Here is a 12,863-nt window from a genome sequence, read left to right as displayed (position 1 = left end):
GAGGAGGAAGGAAGGAAAAAGGGAGGGAAGGAAGGAAGAAATGAGGGAGAGGGAAAAGGAGGGCATGGGAGGGAGAAGGGAACTGGAGTACCTAGACGAAGGAACAATGAGCTGAGCCCAGGAGGTGACTACTAGGATGTTACTGTCAGAGGCAGGCCCTCAGGAGACCCTCAGGCAGGAGACAAAACTGTGAAACAATGTGAACAGGAGACCCCAGAAAAGAGGGCAGAGTTTGGGGTGGTAGCAGGTAAAAGGTAGAGAAGCCAGGTTGGTTCAAGATGGGAGGTGTGGGGTCCTCTGCTCAAATACTAGTATTGAAGAGAAAAGATCTAGACCCGGTGAAGCCATGTAGCTCCAAGGCCCTCACCACTGAGCCATTCACACAGGGAAACTTACAATGTGTCTCTGGCCTGGAGTTCACTTAGAAATGTCACCCATCAGATACATCTTGCTAACCAGAGAACTGACCATCAGAGAGCTGCAGAACCTCTCCTAAGTGAGCCAGGACCTGACTCCAGGATACCCAGGTATGGGATTGTGCTGGTATGACAGTCCCAGAGAGGGCAATGTGGAAACAGCTGCATTGCCACCATAGCTAGCCCTGTGCTTGTGGCTCCTCTTCATGATCAACAGCCCTGGACCCCACTGCCTTGCCACAGACCCTTGGTTTCCAGCTCATGAACGCAGCATCCACCCACCTCATTGAACACACATCACTGCTGTGTCTGTGATCTATCATCTAACAGATGCTACTAGAATGCCAAACTCCTTGTACCCTCTCTGCAAAAACCTGCCAGGAGGAGGCTGCAGTGCAGACAGCCTTGGAGGTGTTGGAGGAGAGGCTTCATTTCCCTTATTTCTCATGCCCTTCCCAATGGCTTGAAGATCTGCTCCTTACCAAATATTTCGGAGGTAGGAGCTCCAGAACACAGGGCTGTGCCTCTGCCCAGCCTTTGCCTCCTCCCTGTTATCAGGCTGCTAATTAGAATTCATGCTTTGCATTGGTTTTGGACATTCTTGCTGTTGTGGTTATAGTACACACACACACACACACACACACACACACATAAACACACATACACACACACAGAGACAGATGGCCTTGTTCTCAGGATGTACTAATACTAATTTGGAGGCAGGAAGAATTTTGACATAGCTCACATCCAAGCAGATCCCAAGTGACCCTCTGTGGATCAAAGAACAAGGCGTAAGCATCAGGAGGATGGAGATCACCCGGGAAAATTCAATCCATGTTTCAGGGCTATCCCTGAGGTGTTGAGGGTTCATGGGATGTAGAAAAGGGAAAAGGAAGGGTCTGATCCTTAGGACCTGGTTCTGAGGAGCAATGGCTTGAAGATCTGCTCCTGCATGCAATGTCATTCAAAGAATGGGTTGTGACAATGGGAATGTGTCTGGCCATCTTAAGCACCTGGGACCAATGGCATAAACAGTATGAGATAAGGAGGAAGAGAGGGTAGGATTGACCCTTTTCTAAAACTCCAGTAAAGAAGGGCTCTATGTAAAGAAGCCTCAGTCATGGAGGGACTCCATGGAGCATAGTCCTCCTGCCCTGCCATGTTCCACTACACCCAGATGGGAAAACACACCTTTACAATGCTAAGTGCTGCTGAGACTCTTCAATATCCAGCAGCTAGCCCTGAGCCATAGGAACTCTCAGCCACTGCAGTCAGTGACAGTGACCCCTATTCCCCTCCAAAGGGGACAAGGATTCAGTACAGACACTTGGGACAAAGGACCAACAATCATATAGCAAGCTAGCCAAATAACCCTCCAAGAAGGACAAGAAAGCAGGCTCCCAGAAGCAGAAAGCCCCCTACACCCACCTTAGCCTCTTTCTTGACAGATACACCCCTTCACCTGGGAGAGTGTATCACCAGAGAAGCCCATACTTGAGCAGACAGTTAGGACCTGCTTCAGTGTTTTCCAGTCTCTTGGGTTCTTGAAGTATAGATGCTTGAGTCATGCTGGATTTTGGTCCCTACTCTTGAGTGCTCTGCACTACAAATGCACATTCCTAGGCAGGACAACTAGGTGCTCTGGCCAAGAAGATGGAATTTAGAGTCAAAACTGAAGGCCAAGAGGGGATTTTGGAAGATGACAGAGCCTCCAGTGAGTGGTAAACCGTCTCACATGCTTCAGCTAGTGAAGGAAAATGAGATTTTGTAACTTGTGATTCATGTAAAGAGTTGTCTAGGAGCCCAGATGCCAGGGCAGGGCTCTTCTGTAAAGATGAAAAAGAATGCAAGGACACAGGCAAGGCTATCTTGTCTGAGTTGACACCATCTGGCCAGAACCTCCCCTCTGTCTACTGCCCTTTGGCGCCGGGGTAATGTCATACATAAACTGGTTGCTATGTGAACAAAGATAAGCCCCCAGCCCACAGGAACAAGGTCATGATGCCCTTTGGCTGACATGTAATCTTACTGTTAATGTTTGAATGAGCCAATCCCATACCTTTGTTGAAATTCCTTGCACTCCTATCCCGTTTTCTTTCATAAGAACCCCCCTAGTTCTGGAGACTCTGAGTTGACTCCCCTGCCGTCTGTGTAAGGTACATGTCGGCCCAGAGATATTCCAATAAAGTCTCATGTGTATTGCAACAAGAAGGATTCTTGCGTGTTCGTGGGTGCACCCTATCCCTGGATTAGAGTGGGGGTCGCTATATGGGGGTGTCCTACATTTAGGGGCTTGTCCGGGATTTGGAAGCGCCCAGAACCCCAAGAATATCCCTTTGAGGTATGTCTGTGTGAGTTTGGTGTGTCTGAGTGCGGTGCTGCTGAATTTGTGTCTCGGTTTTCCAGTTTTAGTATTCTGGCAACTACCGCTGAGGTCCGTGTGAGTCCAGTGGCTGTGGAAGGAGATGTCCTGAGTCCACAAGCTGCAATCCTGGGAAGACATTCCAAGGGTGACCCTGGAGGAAGTGCTCAGGGTTAGGGACAGCCGGGATGACCTGGCTGTCCTCTGGCAGAGTGAGGAAGATCAGGTGCTCTTTCTGCCGAGCAAGAGTGGACACGGAAACCCACCCCATCAGAGGTAGCGTTTGGCTGGTTGTATAGTTCCAGGCAGGGAAGAGTGTGCTTGGACGTTCTGGTGTCCCTTGTCTCTGTCTTCATTTTGTCTTTGTTTCTGATTTTTGTCATGGGACAGACTGTCTCAACCCCATTATCTTTGACTGAGGACCATTGGACACACGTTAGGGCAAGAGGACGAAATCTATCAGCAAGAGTTAAGAAGAAACCTTGGCAGACTTACTGTACCTCGGAATGGCCCATTTTTGGGGTGGGTTGGCCTCCCAAAGGAACGTTTGATCTCCCCACCATTAGGGCCGTAAAGGCCGTTGTTTTTCAGGAAGGACCAGGATCGCACCCGGACCAGCAACTGTACATCACAGTGTGGGAAGATTTAGCGCGATTTCTGCCTGCATGGGTTCGTCCATTTCTCCCACCAGTATGTCCATGTACCAAGGTTTTGATGGTCTGAGAGAATGCTGAGAAGGGGAAATCGAAACTACTACCTGTAGAAGCCAGTGAAAAATCTACTCTGCTGCAGCCAGCGGCCATTTCTAAAATCTACCCAGAAATAGAGTGGCCCCCTGAATGGCCCAACTCTCTACCACCACCTTATCCCCTGATTCTCCAACCTGTACCCCAACCCTCAGCTCCCATGGCTCCACCTTCGGTTCTAGGGATCGGGGAGGGAGGTCCCTCAGCAGGAACAAGAAGCCAGCGGGTAGCCCCCAGCGAGGGGCCAGCCGATTCTATGGTGGCACTTCCCCTTAGGGCTGTTGGAGCTCCCCCCTGCCAGCCAGAACGATCTACAGCTTCTGCAAAACTGGCCTTTTTCTTCCTGTGATCTCTATAACTGGAAAGTAAACCACCCCCCTTTCTCAGAAAATCCTACAGGGCTTAAAGTGTTGATAGAGTCTCTGATGTACTCACACCAGCCCACCTAGGATGGTTCCCAACAGCTCCTACAAACCCTGTACACCACCTAGGAGAGAGAAAGAATTCTCCTCGAGGCACGGAAGAACGTCCGAGATGGGGCCAGTTGGCCAGTCCAGACCCCGGTCAAGATAGACAAAGGATTTCCTTTGACTCATCCTCAGTGGGATTATAACACAGCACAAGGTAGAGAACGGCTGTCCAATTACCAACAGACACTAGTTACGGGTCTCAGAGGGGCCGCTCATAGGCCCACAAATTTGGCTAAGGTAAGACAAGTTATCCAGGGGCCAACTGAGCCCCCCTCAGCTTTTTTAGAGAGACTCATGGAGGAATGCATTTTGTGGTGAACTTAGGGATAGACTTTAGACTTCGGGGAATCTTAGGCAAGCATTCTACCAACAGTCGTAGCCAACTCCAGCCTACCCTCCCTCCTCTCCCTCCCCCTCACATTTTCATGTGACACAGTCTTTTCTCTGTGTAGCCCTGGCTGTCCTGAAACTCCCTCTGAGACCAGGCTCACTTGGAACTCACACAGATCCATCTACCTCTGCCTCATGAGTACTGGGATTAAAGAAGAGCCTCACCACTATCTGGCTATGATAGAGTCTTTCTAAACAGCCCAGTCCAGCCTTGAACTCAAGACACTCTTCAGTCTGCTGAAATTACTGGAGCACAGCATGCCTTAAGTGCTCTTTTGAAGGAGATGTAAGACATTGCTGCAAGCAGGAAAGGGCAGAGGCCTCCAATTCGTTCCCCCAGTCCCTCTACAGATGGATGTCTTGTGGGATGGAGTCAGAATAGGCTTCTCTGTCTTGCTGCTCAGCATCCAGGATCAGGTTGGAATGTTGGAACCAGGCTTGATGCAGCAGGTTCTTTTGGATCCCTGAGCCAGCTATGTAATGACTCACACATGGGTTCCTGATTGGCTGGGATGACAGGTCATATCAACAGTGTTCTGATGCTGCAGGCCAAGAAGCCAGCAATGGCCTTCCCCCAGTAGCCAGGGGAATGGCACGGGGCCTCTAAGACTGGTTCTGCATGGTCAATGACTGAGGCTGCCCTAGCCAGTGGCCAGCACCCAACACTCCTGGGACGGTCCAGCAGTAACCCAAGGGTGCTGAGCCAGGCCTAGCATAGAGCATGGTAGAATATCTCTCATTGCTTGTGAATGAGCCTATGTGTGTCCCTCTCTAAAAGGAACTGCAGTTTACTTCGTCAGGCTGCAATGGGACATGCAGATTTGGTAGTCCCTGGGTCAATCCCTGCCTACAGCCTTCCCTTCTAGCCATATGTTCTTGCTACCTTGATTTCTCTGAGTCCTGTCTCCTTAGCTGTAAACCAAGAGTGAAGGTCCCTGTGTGTGGAGTTTACAGCCTATTTCTATGAAAGGAAACAGAAGCTATGAGGAGACAGACAAACTGAACCACAGGCAAATGCTCGGTGGGGACATTAGAGGACTTTTACTGTGAAAGACCACAGGCTTCCTCAATGAGCTCCATCTGAGTACAGCACCCTGTGAGGAGGGAAGCCACCGAACTGAAAATCTTCTCTTGCAGGTCACACCTAGTGTAGTGCCATTAAAAACCGTGTTCTGTGCTGGTAAAGAGCCCGGGGTCACTGTGATTTGGAAGCATCCCTGGGTAGGGTCAGTGACGTCCTAACTCCTGTACTTCAAACAGGAAATGAGGGGAGGGAAGGAATGATGTAGCCAGGCAAACATCAGCCCAGGGACCACAGAGGCTCCTGTTGCTGAGGGGCAGGTCTAGTACAGGGGCCCAAGCACCAAGGGCTTGCTAGACACAGGGTTGGGGTTTCAGGAGGAAGGCCCCTTCTCTCATGGTGGCAGGTATCCTGGGAGGTCCATGCCTACTGCTTGGGAATAGGAGTGTGAGGGTTAGGGACCCTCAGGCAGTGGCTCACACTTCACACCATACACGTTGTAAAGTTTACAGACACACACACACCCGAACACCCCTTCACCAACACAGAGATGTGTTACCTCACTGACTACTCAGAGGCTCCCATCCCTCCTGGCTCCTGTGATAGCCCAGGAGGAAGAGCGGTTAGAAGGAGGACTCCTCAGAGCACTACATAAGACTCCGGAAGATATTTGTCCTGGGAGCTCGCTATTCTTACACACAGGAATATGAGTCCTTTGCTCATTCATTCATCCAGCCACCTTTACCAAGTACGCATGGACTTGGCCTGAAGATGTGCTGAGCGAATGACCCTAAACTTCGGCAGATGGAGAATATGCTGACTGGTGGACGGGAAAGATGGATGCTGAGAGGAAGCCTCACTGTGCTCAGAGGTGAATCACTATGGCCCAGAGAGAGCAGGAACATGTGGAGAAATTAGGGAGGAAGGGAGTAGGTCATTATCTACTACCGCAGAGCTGTCACTCAGTACACATTGAGCTCTGAGCTGCAGAGATTCACTGCACCCCATCAGCATGACCCTTCTTCCCATCCTCTCTGGCCACGAATATCTCCACTGCTTCTGTATCCATCCCTATGGCTGCCACTGGGCCTTTGCTCCCACACCTTCTTCAGGCTCTCTCCGAGCTCACATCTCTTAGCCTTCCTGGAATACTTTGAGGAAAAGGGAAGACTCTACATACAACCTTCTATGCCTAACATCTTTCCAGCTTTACTTTTTCCAATATTATAATGAGTTCAAGGCCCAGGCTTTACTTTGCTTTTCTTTGCCATTAGAAACCAGAGCACTCAAGATCACTTGGGACAGTGTATATTCTTAATACATGCTGAGCATAGCCATACTGTCTGCCAAGGTAAACAGCTAGCAGGAAGGCTGTGCCCCAGACTTGTACATGCTTTCATCCACAGGCAGGTGGGTGGGAATGGTGGAGGTGCCAATCATCAGAGGGATCTTTCTACTGATCATCCTCTGACTTCTGACCCCATAGCAAAGTTCTGACATAAGATTAAGAATTATCTGACCCAGACTCTCCTCATTCAGTGCCGAGGTGTGTGTGGCTACAGAGGAGTCACTGGGTGTACACCAAAGCATCCAAGGGCCTCAGGATGAGAAGAGGCACTATAGGCTAGAACTTGTACTCCTCTGACCTCTTTGTCTGCTCCAGCTTCCAGACATCAGTTTCCAGGCTTGACTGGACCCTACCATACACTTGTGCATGGATGGCATCTGGAGTCGAGGACCCTGGGGCCTGGAGGTACATATGCAGTTGACATTCAGTCATATAGACTCAAGAACTGCTCTCTTTAGCCCCAGCAGTGCACACCATATTCCATTGTGTCTATTTTCGATTGAAGGGACTCAAAGACCCTCTTTCCGAAGACAAGGGCCTCTTTCAGGTTATCTCCTTCAGACTTACTTACAACCTGGACAGAATGTCTATGGAATGTGGGGGAGTGAAGAAAAAGGCAGCAGGAGATATCCTCTCCCTCCAGGAGATGAAGGCCAGAAAGGAACTCCACCCAGAGGAAGTCCTGAGGACACCAGGTGCCATTAAAATCCCTCTATGAATGCTATAGGAGCTTCGGTGTCTGGGGCTGGGTGTAGGGGTGAGGGAGACCCAGCCACTCCTAGGTTTGCTGGGAACTGCTGGTCTAAGTCTCTAGGGAACTAGCTGCATTTACCAGAGCCAGGGACAGAAGTACTGCTTGACATTTGCCTCTGCATGTTGCAGACCTCTTGAGGTAGCAGCCATTGGGATTAGAAAGAACCACGACACATGCATAATCTCAGAAACAATGGTGGTGCTGCTGGCCTCATGGTTAAGTAGGCCTGGCTCATCCTGGTACTTACAGGGTTCTTCTTACCTCTCAGCCTCCATTTCATGACCTGTCCTCTGAGATCTCTGAAGAGACTGTCCCCACAGTCTCTGCAAATGGCAACCCTTTCATCCTCAGCTCTAATGCTCTGCAGGCCTATTGGCCTCGGGGTGACTTATCTAGGACCAAGTGGAGGCCAAGGCAGAGCAGGGATCAGACCCACTGGGGGATGATGCACAGGCTCGACAAGCTGCTAGACCATGCCCATGGAAAAGAAGACCACAGGTCATATAGGGCACTGGCACCTGGGTGAGCTCACAACATCCCTTCACGTACCCCAAGTACCCAAGTAAAGCTGATTGTGTGTGTGTTTACGTGAGTATGCACGTGTGTACTATGTGTGCATTTGTGTATGCATGTTCTCTGTGTGTGTGTAATTCCTATGATCCCCCATTAACAGAAGCCTGGTGAGATACTGGTCACCCTCAGCTGTAATAACATTGTCACAAAGCCAATGTGGGTGATGGTCATGGCCATTGCTCTATGGATTCAGGTGACTGGGCTATCCAGATGCAGCTGTGTGTGGCTCCTAGACCTTTTTCTTTTCTGGTCATTAGGATGCTTGATAGAGTATCCTGGCTGGGCTTGGGAAGGCTCAAAGGAGCACCCAAGGTCCTGCTGTGGAACTTATTAGGAGTGACCCGAGCCAGGCCTTTTCCTCAAAACCCATATTGCCCAGACGTGCTTTGCTGGCTCAGAAAATGGCAGATAGAAAATATACACATGGAATAAAAATATGTCCCAACTCAGACAGCACACTACTGTCACCAATCTGGTCAAAGATACACACAGTTGGCATCATGAATATAACTTAGCCAACCTTGTACAGCCAGCTCAGAAGGCCATCTCTTTCCTCCCTGTCTGTTCCCCATATGGGGACTGGAGGCCTCTTCCCAGTGAACAGTATTATGGGACTGTTCCTAAATAGTCTTGTACCTCACTCAAAGCTGTCATTGTACCCTGAGATACTCGGGACAGACCAAGGAGGGAGGCCCAGTGTTACCTCCATTTTCTTGAGAGGGAAGATGGGGCTCACAGGGAGGCTAGTAATTGACTCAAGAGCTAAGTGGCAGTCAGAATGGGATAGGAAAGTCCTGTCACCCGAGCACAACTTCTCTTCCTAGGCTACAGCACTGTCTCAGTTTCCCCTTATGGTGCAATCTCTCCATTCCCAGCAATGATCATACTTGCAATGTTCTTACTGAACCAAGCACTGGTTTGGCCCAGAGTCTGTTCTAAAGAGCAGGAGGACCTAGGACTCCCCTTGCTCTGCAGACTCGGGATAGTGGTGGAGTCTGTGTGTCTGCCCTCCTCCCACCCAGCCAGGTAGACTGGACACCATGAAGTCAAGAGGGCATCACTTCATTCATCACCTTGCATCAGTGCCTAACCAGGAGCTATAAACAAAGCAGGCACTCAATACTCAGTGCTTTACAAAGGATTACCCCTGAATTCAGACAAAGACCAAAAATCCAAGATCTGGACTAGAAAATCCATGCACTTCCCTAACAGATATGTGCACATTAGTGTGGAAATGTGCACGTTAATGCAGGTGCCCATTGAGGCCTGAAGACGGCACACCATTCCCCAGAGCTGGAGTTACTAGTGATTGCGAGCCTCTCAACACGGGAGGAAATGAACTAGCATCTGCTCAAAGAACAGTAAGAACTCTTAAGCATGGAGCCACCCCACCAGTCCACATATGTATTTTTTTATTAGATATTTTCATTATTTTATATTTCAAATATCCCCTTTCCTGTTTCCCCTTTGAAAATCACCTATCACTTGCCCCCCTTTCTATGCTCCCCAACCCACACACTCCTGCTTCCTGGCCCAGGCAATCCCCTATACTAGGGCATTGCACCATCACAGGACCAAGGGCCTCTCCTCCCATTGATGACTGACTAGGCCATCCTCTGCTACATATGCAGCTGGAGCCATGGGATTCTTTTTGGTTGGTGGTTTAGTCCCAGGGAGCTCTGGGGGTACTGGTTGGTTCATATTGTTTGTCCTATGGGGCAGCAAACCCCTTCAGCTCCTTGGGTCCCATATGTATTTTTAACTGACTTTATTTTAGGGCAGTTTTAGATTAATAGAAACATTGAGAGACAGGCACAGAGACATTCCCTGGGCCCAACTGTTTCTTATTACAAGAAAATAAGTGTTGGCCATGTTTCTGTTTTGTCTGTTGGGTTCTGAGGTTACAAGTGGGCAAAATCACATCTTACTTTCAATTGCATTTCAGTCATTGGGCACAAGCGGTTTTTACAGCCAAGTTGTTGTGGTAAATATTACTTGTGGATTTCTTACCACCACATAAATTATAGAGGTATTAAATAATAATAATAATAATAATCAAAGAAGAGAATAATAAACTAATAAGAAATAGTAATAATAAATAATATGAAATGATAAGAAATAATAAAATAAGAAATAATATTAATATGATGTAATAATATATTAAACAATAATAATGTGAAATAATATCAAATAATAAAATAAGAAATAATAATTATGATTAGTAATAATAATGATTATAAGCATTAAAGCACCATCATGGGGCACATATCATTCCTCTATGCTAATTTCTCTACTTCTTTACTAAGAACTGTGAGATATCACTCGCCATATTCTTTTTTTTTTTTTTTTTTTTGATTTTTTCGAGAAAGGGTTTCTCTGTATAGCCCTGGCTCTTCTGGAACTCACTTTGTAGACAAAGCTGGCCTAGAACTCAGAAATCCGCCTGCCTCTGCTTCTCAAGTGTTGGGATTAAAGGCGAGTGGCATCATGCCCGGCTCACTTGCCATATTCTGGCCAGGCTGCTCATGCTCCTAGGCTAGCCCTCCTGGCCATGCTCTCCCAATCCATCCACGCATGGGACCTTTTTGCTCCTTCTTCTTTCCTCTCCTTCATGGTCTCTTCCAAAGACACCAAGGCCCGGAACTTAAAGGCCATCAACCTTTCTTCTTGCCAGCTGCAGGCATTAGATGTGTTTACTGATTGACCACAGAAGGTAAAAATGACATAATCATAATCCCCAAATTATCGTAAAATATGGGTCCAGAGTCGGGGATCTGGTATTAGATCAAATGTTACTCATACTATTTCCTCGCAGACAGAACGTCTAAAACCTAGAACGTAACAGTTCTTTTAGGCAAGGCTACATCAAGCTAAACATATAGACAGACTTATCGATAGATAGATGGATAGATAGATAAATATATATATATAAATTTAAAGATATATAGACCTTTATATATAGATTTATATATATATATGAATATATAGATGATATATGTATAGATTTAGTGATATAGGTATAGATCTATAGTGTATAGATAGGGGTATACATATATAGATATATACATATAGATGTATAGATAAGTAGATATACAGATTTATAGGTGATATATAGATGTATAGATTGAAGATCTATTGATGATATAAAGATATAGAGATGAATAGATATAGAAATATATAGATCGATATATATCTATATATTGATATATTGTTGTAGGGGGAAATGTCACACAAGGACAGGTCAGTGTACTGACGTCAGGGGGTGAAGAGGATGGCAATCAGATAGGAAAAACAAATCTGTGAGCTAACCTGGACTCTTCAGACCTCCCAGCCAAAAACCAAGGAGCATCCAGGGTCTGGCTCATTGCCCCAGGCACATGTGTAGCAGAGGACTGCCTTGTCTCTCTGTGCACAACGGGACAGGAACAGGATGTACTTAAATAAATAAAAAAAATTAATTAAAAAAGGAAAAATTGAAACATAATTGAATATATATATATATATATATATATATATATGTGTGTGTGTGTGTGTGTGTGTGTATCTGGCAGAAAAAAATGGCATTTAATCAATACTCTTTGACCTGGCTCCTGTGTGCAATATCAGTTACTGTGATCTGTCACATGACACACAACTACAGCCAATGGCCTGTGTCATAATCATCTGAGCTAACTAAACCCTGAAGGTGCATTGGACATATCTCCAAAATCAGAAATTCAATATTGCTTGGATCAAGCTAAAGACCCCAATTTGCATATCTATCAATCTGGTCTGTCTTCATTCACCTGACATGAATAAATACACGCTGGAAAATTACAAAGTTGCTCACCCTGTCACCATCAGCTTTTTTTTTTTTAATGGTGACTCCAAGGTTAGTGATAAAAACAGGTGTCTCACAAAAAGTAACTCTTTCAAAAAGTGCCTCACTTGGCTACCCGTCCAGTGTAAGGAGAAAGAACACCTTGGGATAAATCACACATCTGATTAAATCGAAGCTGAATACTTAGCTTAGATAGCGCCATTCCATTCCATGACAATGGTACTCGATAATGTAATAAGGACCAGCATTTATCACTCTCTGGCTAATGACTCTGAGCTCATTTATATTGTCAAAGAAGGTCTTAAATATTCCAACAAAGCTACATTACAAGAAAAACACTATAACCCCAAATGTATGGAGATGACAGAGTTCCTTAAAGAGGAAATGACCAAATCACTTAGAGAAAGCCAGGAAAACAAAAAAAAATTGGAGGAAATCAATAAATTCCACAAAGAAGTCCAGGAAAACACAAACCAAAAAGTAGAGGAAGCCAAAATTCCTATAAATAAAGCCAAGAAAGAACACACCAAAGGGTGAGGTAAACAAACTATTCAATACAGAAAAGTGGAAATAGAAACAAAAAAGAAAACTAAATCTTAGGAAATAGTGGAAATAAAAATTTAGGACTAAGCCGGGTGTGGTGGCGCACACCTTTAATCCCAGCACTTGGGAGGCAGAGGCAGGTGGATTTCTGAGTTCGAGGCCAGCCTGGTCTACAAAGTGAGTTCCAGGACAGCCAGGACTATACAGAGAAACCCTGCCTCGAAAAAACCAAAAAAAAAAAAAAAAAAAAAAAAATTAGGACTGCAAAAAGGAACTACAGAGGCAAGGTTCACCCACAGAACACAGACATGGAAGAAAAATCTCAATCATTGAATAAGCAATAGAAGGAATGGGTAAATCAGACAATGAAAATGTTAAGTCTAAATCTTCCTGATATAAAATATCATGGAAATCCAAGAC

This window comes from Mus caroli, unplaced genomic scaffold, assembly GCF_978045245.1.
Source record: "Mus caroli unplaced genomic scaffold, Mus_caroli_1 scaffold_14, whole genome shotgun sequence".
Taxonomy (NCBI): domain Eukaryota; kingdom Metazoa; phylum Chordata; class Mammalia; order Rodentia; family Muridae; genus Mus; species Mus caroli.
The sequence above is the reverse complement of the archived record's forward strand: the minus strand, read 5'-3'. Positions refer to the sequence as shown.